Source organism: Macaca nemestrina, chromosome 15, assembly GCF_043159975.1.
Source record: "Macaca nemestrina isolate mMacNem1 chromosome 15, mMacNem.hap1, whole genome shotgun sequence".
NCBI classification, from domain to species: domain Eukaryota; kingdom Metazoa; phylum Chordata; class Mammalia; order Primates; family Cercopithecidae; genus Macaca; species Macaca nemestrina.
The window spans coordinates 83,145,235-83,154,531 of NC_092139.1; the positions used below are offsets into that span (position 1 = coordinate 83,145,235).

The 9,297-nt window shown below is 47.1% G+C and overlaps 1 long non-coding RNA gene across 2 annotated transcripts; it reads right to left on the reverse strand.

The window, feature by feature from the left end:
• Positions 1-359: 359 nt before the first annotated feature.
• On the reverse strand, positions 360-5,035 carry LOC139358647 (uncharacterized). 2 transcript variants are annotated; one of them, XR_011613833.1, is made up of 3 exons: positions 4,892-5,035; positions 2,299-2,728; positions 360-1,245 (listed from the first exon to the last, which is right to left on the reverse strand). It is a non-coding gene; the product is annotated as an uncharacterized lncRNA (long non-coding RNA). The 2 variants fall into 2 exon arrangements; XR_011613832.1 differs by lacking the exon at positions 4,892-5,035 and having other exon boundaries at positions 2,299-3,062.
• Positions 5,036-9,297: the final 4,262 nt, after the last annotated feature.

The following is a 9,297-nucleotide window of genomic DNA, read 5'->3' on the forward strand; positions in this document are numbered from 1 at the left end:
GCATTTTGGGACGCTGAGGTGGGCAGATCACTTGAGGCCAGGAGGTCGAGACCAGACTGGCCAATATGGCGAAACCCCCTCTCTACTGAAAATACTTAAAAAAAAAAAAGGAGCCGGGCATGATAGCAGGCGCCTGTAATCCCAGCTACTCAGGAGCTGAGGCTGAAGAATCACTTGAACCCAGGAGGCGAAGGTTGCAGTGAGCCGAGGTCACACCACTGCAGTCCAACCTGGGTGACAGAGCAAGAATCTATCTCAAAAAAAAAAAAAAAAAATTGCAGGGAGAGGGTGCCCTGCGGAATCCCACTTTACTCCGGTAGCAAAGGCACCCTGTGGAAGAGTAGAGGAAGAGATCTGGAGACAGTGAAAAAGACATAGGTTTATTAAGGGGACTTTCACACAGGTGCAGTGGCTGTGGCTGGACATGAGAACCACTACATTTGTAAAAAGCATGCAGCTTCCATCACATTTTCACCTAGCATCCTCGACCTGTTACAGGTGGAAGGTATCCGAGTTCCCGGTGGTGAATCCATACACAACTGAAACAACCTCAATTCTTGCCTCCTCAGAAGAAAGAATTTGAGGGTCATCAGGTAGAAACCATTAGAGGCAAGTTGCAAAGCAGAAGTAAAGTTTTATTAAAAAGCAGGCCAGGAACAGGCGTGGTGGCTCATGCCTGTAATCCCAGTACTTTGGGAGGCTGAGTCGGGTGGATCACCTGAGATCAGGAGTTTGAGACCAGCCTGGCCAACATGGTAAAACCATGTCTCTACTAAAAATACAAGAATTAGCTGGGCGTGATGGTGAGTGCCTGTAATCCCAGCTACTTGGGAGGCTGAGGCAGGAGAATCTCTTGAACCTGGGAGGTGGAGGTTGCAGTGAGATGTGATTGAGCCACTGCACTCCAGCCTGGGCTATAGAGTGAGATAGTATTTTAAAAAAATGGTTATTAAAAACTTGAGAACAGGAAGTAAAGGAAAGAAGGAAAGCACAACTTGGAAGAGGGCCAAGCGGTCGACCTGAGAAACCAAGCGACCTGAGAAACCAAGTGCCCAGCTTGACCTCTTGACTCAGAGTTTCACAGGTTGGCATCCTTCCAGGATCTTGTCACTCCTGATTCCTTAGCTTGCGGCTCCGAACACACTTTCTTCTTCGACCATAAAGTCATTCTGAGGGTCCACATCAGGTACGGCTGTCGGGTGCCTCTGCCATCCAGAGGGGTCCCTCTGGTCCTAGGAACCTGGACTGGACACAGTTGTTTGCACGATTACTCCCCCACCCCTTTTCTCATGCTCGCAAATCCACCTTCTGGGAATGGACCTTAATACTGGAAATGGAGTCCCCAGCATAGTGAAAATAAATACATTCTAGAAATTGACAAGGCCTAAAGGCTTTTTCTCAAATGTTTATGTTTTTTTTCTTATTTTCTTTCTTTAAAATTTTACTTGTATATTCCTTTAGTGAAATACTTACATTCTTAAATTAGGATATAGTTCACTGTTTATGAGGCAGATTTAGGCCACATTTAACAAAAGAAAGAACAAGTAGGATGCAAAAGTTTATACAGTATGTAAAAATCAGTAATTCAGGATGGGCTTAGTGGCTCACACCTGTAATCCCAGCACTTTGGGAGGGGGAGGCAGAAGGATGACTTGAGCCCAGGAGTTTGTGACCAGCCGGGACAACATAATGAGACCAGGGTCTCTACAAGAAATACAAAAAAAAACAAAAAAAAAATTACCCCGGTGGTGTGGCACACACTATCATCCCAGGTACATGAGAGGCTGAGGCAGGAGCATTGATGAAGCCCGGGAAACAGAGGTTGCAGTGAGCCAAGATTGTGCCACTGCACTCCAGCCCAGGTGACAGAGCGAGACCCCATCTCAAACAAAAAAACAAAAGAAAGAAAAGAAAAGAAAAAAATAAGACTAAAGGGTGCCAGAGAAGATGCCTTCCTTTCTCTTTTTTTTTTTTTTTTTTTTTTTTTGAGTCTCCACCTCCCTAGTTCAAGTGATTCTCCTGCCTCAGCCTCCTGAGTAGCTGGGATAACAGGTGCTCACCACCACACCCAGCAAATTTTTGTAATTTTAACAAAGACAGGGTTTCACTATGTTAACCAGGCTGGCCTCTAACTCCTGACCTCAGGTGATCCGCCCGCCTCAGCCTCCCAAACTCCTGGGATTACAGGCATGAGCCACCACACCTGGCCAATCAACTATTTCTTCAGTTTACGGTTGGTAAGAAAGCAAAGCTTTATCTAAAACCTTGAGATCAGCAGAAGGTGTGTTAAGTTTTTACCTGTGAGTGTGATTCCCTCCAGGCCCCTCAGGAAGAAATTTGGAATAAAGAACGCCAGTGAGAGTTCAGTCTTGGGTTCACCCTTATCTGAGGTCGAAGGGAAAGCTGTCAGCATTTTTCATCCTGTGGAGATCTGCACTTCTGAAAACAACTTAGGGACATTTGTCAAGATGTTATCTTTACTTTCTATAGGGGATCAAATATCTTGTGGCTCTAACCAACTTGGGTGGCTATTGTTCTGAGCTATTATTACCTTTTTTCTATCCTTTTTTTTCTTTCTTTTTTTTTTTTTTTTTTTTTTGAGACGGAGTCTCTCTCTGTCTCCCAAGTTGGAGAGCGATGGCCCAGTCTAAGCCCACTGCACCGTCCACCTCCCAGGTTCAAGCAATCCTCCTGCCTCAGCCTCCTCAGTAGCGGGGAAAACAGGCATCTGTAATCACATCCAGCTCATTTTTCTATTTTCAGTAGACATGGGGTTTCATCATGTTAGCCAGACTGATCTGGAACTCCTGACCTCAGTTGATCTATCTGTCTCGACCTCCCAAAGTGCTGGGATTACAGGTGTGAGCCAGTGCACCCAGCCAATTACTACCTTCTTCTTATCAACTTGCTAATTCACTTCTCAAGAATAGCTAGGTGCCCGGAATTTCCCTTGAAGGCTAATGTGGTTCGGATATGTGCCCTCCAGATCTCATGATGAGATGTGCTTTCCAGCCAGGCGCATTGGTTCACACCTGTAATCCCACCACCTCCTCCTCCTCCAATTCCTCCTCCTCCCCCTCCTCCAAGTCCTCCTTCTCCTCCACCTCCTCCTCCTCCACCTCCTCCTCCTCTTCTAACTCCTCCTGCTCCTCCAACTCCTCCTCCTCCTCTGTTTCTTTATCCTCCTCTTCCCCCTCCTTCATTTCTTTTTGCTCCTCCTCCTCCTACATTTCTTTTTAATGCTCCTCCTCCGTTTCTTTTTCCTCCTCCTTTTCTTTTTCTTCCTCCATTTCTTTTTCCTCCTCCTCCTCCTCACAGGCATGAGCCACTACACAAGGCCTGGCTGTTTGTTTCTTTCTCCTCCTCCTTCTCCTCCTCCTTCTCCTCCTCCTCCTCCTCTTCTTCCTCCTCACAGGCACCAGCCACCACGACTGACCTGGCTGTTTCCTTTTCCTCCTTTCCTCCTCCTGCTCCTCCTCTGCCTCCCAAATTGCTGGGATTATAGGCCTGAGCCACCACACCTAACTATTTCTTCTTCTTTTTCTTCCTCTTCCTCCTCCTCCTTCTTCACTTAATTTTATTTTTTTTGATGTGGAGTCTCGCTCTGTTGCCCAGGCTGGAGTGCAGTGGTGCAATCTCGGCTCACTGCAACCTCCACCTCCTGGGTTCAAGCCTCCCAAGTGTCTGCGATTATCAGCGCCTGCCACCCTGCCCAGTCAATTTTTGTACTTTTAGTAGAGATGCGCTTTCACCATGTTGACTAGGCTGGTCTCAAACTCCTGACCTCGTGATCTGTCCACCTCCACCTCCCATAGTGCTGGGATTACAGGCATGAGCCACTGTGCCCAGTTCCCCTGGTTTTTGTTTTGTTTTCTTTTTCCATGAAATGGAGTTTCACTCTTGTTGCCCAGGCTGGAGTGCAATGGCGTAATCTTCCCTCACTGCAACCACCACCTCCCGGGTTCAAGCGATTCTCATGCCTTAGCCTCCTGAGTAGCTGGGATTACAGGCACTTGCCACCCCGCCCGGCTAATTTTCATATTTTTAGTAGAGACAAGGTTTCTCCATGTTGGCCAGGCTGGTCTTGAACTCCTGACCTCAGGTGATCCGCCCTCCTTGGCCTCCCAAAGTGCTGGGATTACAGCTGTCAGCCACGGCGCTGGGCCTACAGCTCATTTCTTACCACAGAAATCTTTGCGCCTCTCCACAAAACTGCCATCAGGGATGTCCCCAGAAACCATTCATCCCAGGTGCCATGCAGAGAAGAGCTTCTTGTTCTCCTTTTCCCTTTCCCTCTTCCCTCTCACCTCATCTTGTTCATTCACTCATCCCTTTTCCCTTCTCACTTTTAAGCATTAACCTTTAAAAGCCTGTCTTCCCCTATAAGTAATGTATTGTAACTCCCGACATCACCATATCCTTCTCCAACCCACCAAACTGCCAAGGGTGGTAAGTCCATAAACTAAGAAGAAATGGGAAACATTCATTGCAAAATTTGCAGCCCGTCAGTCACCCAATGTGACAGCACAGATCTTCTGGTCTTTGAAGACCCTTTTTTTTTTTTAAGACAGGTGTCACTCTGTCACCCAGGTTCAGGTGCAGTGGTGCAATCACAGCTCACTGCAACCCCCAACTGCTGTGCTCAGGCGATCTGCCTGCCTCAGCCTCCCAAGCAGCTAGAACTACAGGAACACACCACCACACACAGCTAATGTGCTTATTTTTTGTAAAGATGGGGTCTTACTCTGCTTAACAGGCTGGTCTCAAACTCTTGGCTTCAAGGGATCCTCCCACCTTGGCCTCCCAAAGTGCTGGGATTACAGGCATGAGTCACCATGCCTGGTCTGAAGACTTTTAAATGTTGCCATATTCAAGATGTGTTGAAACTCACCTGTGTTTGATGAGCCTGCTTTTTCAAGTGAGTAATATACAACACACTGAAATACCTTCAGCTTCTCAGGCTTTGTACCTTCCTATGGAATAATCAGTGTATCCCAAAAGTAAATCCATAATGAGGTCCAGTTTTTCCTTCCTACTTGGCTATGAAATAGACAAAGAAAAAGACAAGCTAACCATTTCCATCTCACTGTAGGAGACTCTCCAGTTTGCTTTTTGACTGTATTTGGGAAGCGGGGACCTGACTGATTTCCTACTTCCTAAGCAGAACTTCCTTTACCTAGGAAATCCTCAGCGCGACCTACATGGATTAAACCAGCTTCCTCACTTTGTTTCCAATATTTTTACAACCAAAATATCCAGAAAGGGCAAGGCAACCTGAAAAAATGAGGACGGGTACCTTATCCCATGAGCCAAACTGCCACTTACACTGGTTAGTCATGAAATCGGCAAAATTCCAGATGAGTTCTCCAACCACGTATTTTCTGCATTTTTGATCCAGACCCAGATGGTACTGCTCTAGCAGACTGTTCTGGTCGTCTTCACTGAATATCAGAGATGGACCCTGGAATTCAAGGCAAAGATAATTTAAGAGTCAGAACTGGCAGAATTGTAAATGTTAAATAAAAAATAAAGATCCACTTGATGGTGACGAAAATATCTGACCTCACAGGGGGCTGTAGTGACTGCAGGACTCACTGATGCTAGGGTAAAGACAGCCAGGGAATGATCTAACCCAGAAGAAAATGGAGGTTTAAAAAAAAAAAACAACATGGCCAGGCGTGGTGGCTCAACCCTGTAATCTCAGCACTTTGGGAAGTCTAGGCCAGGCAGATCACGAGGTCAAGAGATCGAGACCATCCTGGCTAACACAGTGAAACCCCATTTCTACTAAAAATACAAGAAATGAGCTGGGCATCATAGTGGGCGCCTGTAGTCCCAGCTACTCAGGAGGCTGAGGCAGGAGAATGCTGTGAACCTGGGAGGTGGAGCTTGCAGTGAGCAGAGATCGTGCCACTGCACTCCAGCATGGGCAACAGCGAGACTCTGTTGAAAGAAAGAAAGAAAGAAAAAAAAAGAAAAGAAAAGAAAAAAAAGAAAGAAAGAAAAGAAAGTCATTACTTAGTAACTGCTTTATTTATAAATATAATTTGATATTCCATTCATCTTACTTTTCCATCTCTATCTGCTGGTACAGTCTTAAGGCTGAACTACACGCAAAGTAAAAATATGCCTTGGGACCAGGCATGATGGCCCATGCCTGTCATCTCAGCACTTTGGGAGGCCGAAGCGGGAGGACTCCTTGAGCCTAGGAGTTCAAGAGCAGCCTGGGAAATATAGCAAGACCCCATCTCTACAAAAACTACAAAAATTAGCAAAGCATGGTGGCACACACTGGGGGTCCCAGCTACTTGGGAGGCTGAGGTGGCAGGACTGCTTGAGCCCCAGAGGTCAAAGCTTCAGTGAGCTGTGTTTGCATCACTGCACTTCAGCCTGGGTGACAGAGCGAGACACTATCATAAGTAAATAAATGTATGTATGTATGTATGTATGTATGTATGTATAATGAAATTAAACCAGGCTGGGCATGGCAGCTCAGGTCTGTAATCCCAGCACTTTGGGAGGTCAAGGTAGGAGGATCACTTGAGCCCAGCAGTTCAAGACCAGCCTAGGCAACACAGTGAGACCTAGTCTCTACAAAAGTTTAAATATTAGCCAGGTGTGGTGACGCATGCCTGTGGTTCCAGCCACTTGGGGGGGCTGAGGAGGGAGGATCATTTGAGCCCAGGAGGTTGAGCAATGAGCTGTGATTATGCCACTGCACTCCAGCCTGGGCAACAGAGTAAGGCTGTGTCAAAAAATATATATCTTTAATTAAACTAAATAAATTCAGCTATTCTAGTCATATATCAAGACCTCAATAGCCACATGTCACTAGTGGCCACCATTTCACACAGTGCATATATGGGGCATTTCTATCATTGCAAGGGTTCTTTTTTGAAACAAGGTCTCACTCTGTCCCCCAGGTGGGAGCGCTGTGGTGCAATCATGGCAGAAGGCAGCCATGACCTACTGGGCTCAAACGATCCTCCCACCTCAGCGTCCCAAGTAGCTGGGACTACAGGCAAGCACAACCATAACCAACTAATTTTATTTTTTATTTTTCTTATTTTTTTTGAGATGGAGTCTCGCTCTTTCACCCAGACTGGAGTGCAGTGACATGATCTTGACTCACTACAACCTCTGCCTCCCTGGTTCAAGCAGTTCTCCTGTATCAGCCTCCTGAGTAACTGGGATTACAGGTGCACACCACCACATCCAGCTAATTTTTGTATTTTCTTAGTAGACACGAGGTTTCACCATGTTGGTCAGGTTGGACTCGAACTCCTGACCTCGTGATCCACCCACCTCAGCCTCCCAAAATGCTGGGATTACAGATGTCAGCCACATTGCCTGGCCACAACTAATCTTAAATTTTTGGTAGAGATGGGGTCTATGTTGTGCAGACTGGTCTCAAACTCCTGGGCTCAAGAGAGCCTCTGACCTCGGTCTCCCAAAGTGCTAGCATTCCAGGTGTGAGCCACCACACCCAGCACTGCAGAACCCAGGTCTATCAGTGCTGACCTAGAACCTCTCGAGAGTTTCTTAAGAATTCAGAACTGGGGCCAGGCATGGTGGCCCATGCCTGTAATTCCAGTACTTTGGGAGGCCAAGGCAGGTGGATCACTTGAGGTCAAAAGTTCAAGACCAGCCTGACCACCATGGTGAAACCTACCTCTACTAAAAAGAAAAAAGATTAGGAGAACGTGGTGGTACATACCTGTAATCCAAGTTACTTGGGAGGCCGAGGCAAGAGAATTGCTTGAACTGGGAGGCGGAGGTAGCAGTGAGTCAACATTGTGCCACTGAACTCCAGCCTGGGTGACAAGAATGATCTTCCCTCTCAAAGAAAAAAGAAATCAGAGCTGGTTACCTTTTCAAAGAGGATGAGCAAGGGTGCATATCCACGAGCCACTTCCCCCTTCTTGACTAGTTTGCAGAAGTGGCATTCTATAAGCAAGATAAATTTAAGGGTGCAAACAGAACAGCACAGTCCACTGTGGGGGGCTGTTCTCTATCTGTCAATGGGAGTCCCAGGAGCTGTGACAAATGAGTGTGAGCTGGCTGGGGAGAGAACAAGGGGCTGGATGGTGTTCAGGAATCCACATGGAAAAAAAAAAACAAAACCGTCAAGATAAAGCAACCTATCTTTGGTGAGGAAGATGAAAAAATGAGAGGGATAAAAATATGAGGACAGGCTTGGAATGGTGGCCAGGGAGGCCAGCCAGATCTCCACACAAAGATTCTGCTGTTAGGCAGGAGGCAGCCTCAGGGGTGAAAGTTTCCTGAAGCAACTCAGGTCAGGACTCACATACAAGAGCCCCAGAGGCTGCAAAAGCACCAGCTCAGCCAGCCAAGAACCCAGGGCCACACCCTTCTGAGACCCAGACTCCAAGTGAGGATCACTGGGATTCAGCCGAACAGGAGGACGTGACAGCTGGAGGACCAATACTTCCCAACACCCTTCCAGCAAGCAGCTGTGGACCTGCCATAGGAGCGGTGACAGGCAGGATGGTGGTCTGGGAAGAAGGATCCCAGACTGGGTGTCCCATAGGACCTGGTTGTGACGATCCCACAGCCAACACTCATGCCCCAGCCAAACCCAAACCCAACAGCTCCCCAAAGCCCTCCATGTAAATAGCCTGTGCACTGCTAAGCAGATACCTCAGGGAACAATCTGATGGCTGTGAAGAAGATGCAGCCTCAACAGGGTTCCACAAGCCTTCTGCAAGCAAAGCCTTCTTTGCTTGGGTGCCTCTTCAAAGCACTAGGGAAGCTCTTAAAAGATACAGGGCCAGGCACAGTAGCTCACGTCTGTAAACTCAGCATTGTGGGAGGCAGAGGCAAGAGTACAGCTTGAGGTTAGGACTTTAAGGACAGCCTGGGTGGAATAGTGAGACCCTGTCTCTACAAAACACAAAAATTAGCATGGCATGGTGGTATATGCCCATAGTCCCACCCACTTGGGAGGCTGAGAAGGGAGGATTCCTCGAGCCTGGGAGGTCAAGGTTGCAGTGCCCATGATCATGCCACTGTGCTACAACCTGGGCCACAGCACAAGATCCTGTTACAATCAAACAAGCAAACAAAAAACCAAAGATGCCTGTCATCTGCCTCATCAAATAAATCCAAATCTCCGCAGGGTGACACAGAGTATTCGCATTTTAAAATATCTCCTCTGCTGAATAAAAGTACAGTAATGGCTGAAAACCACTGAGTTATGTAAATATACTTCCTGTGACTTATTTGTAGCCCTTTCATATCTAACAATTTCTACAGACCCTCTCTGTGGGCTTCAGA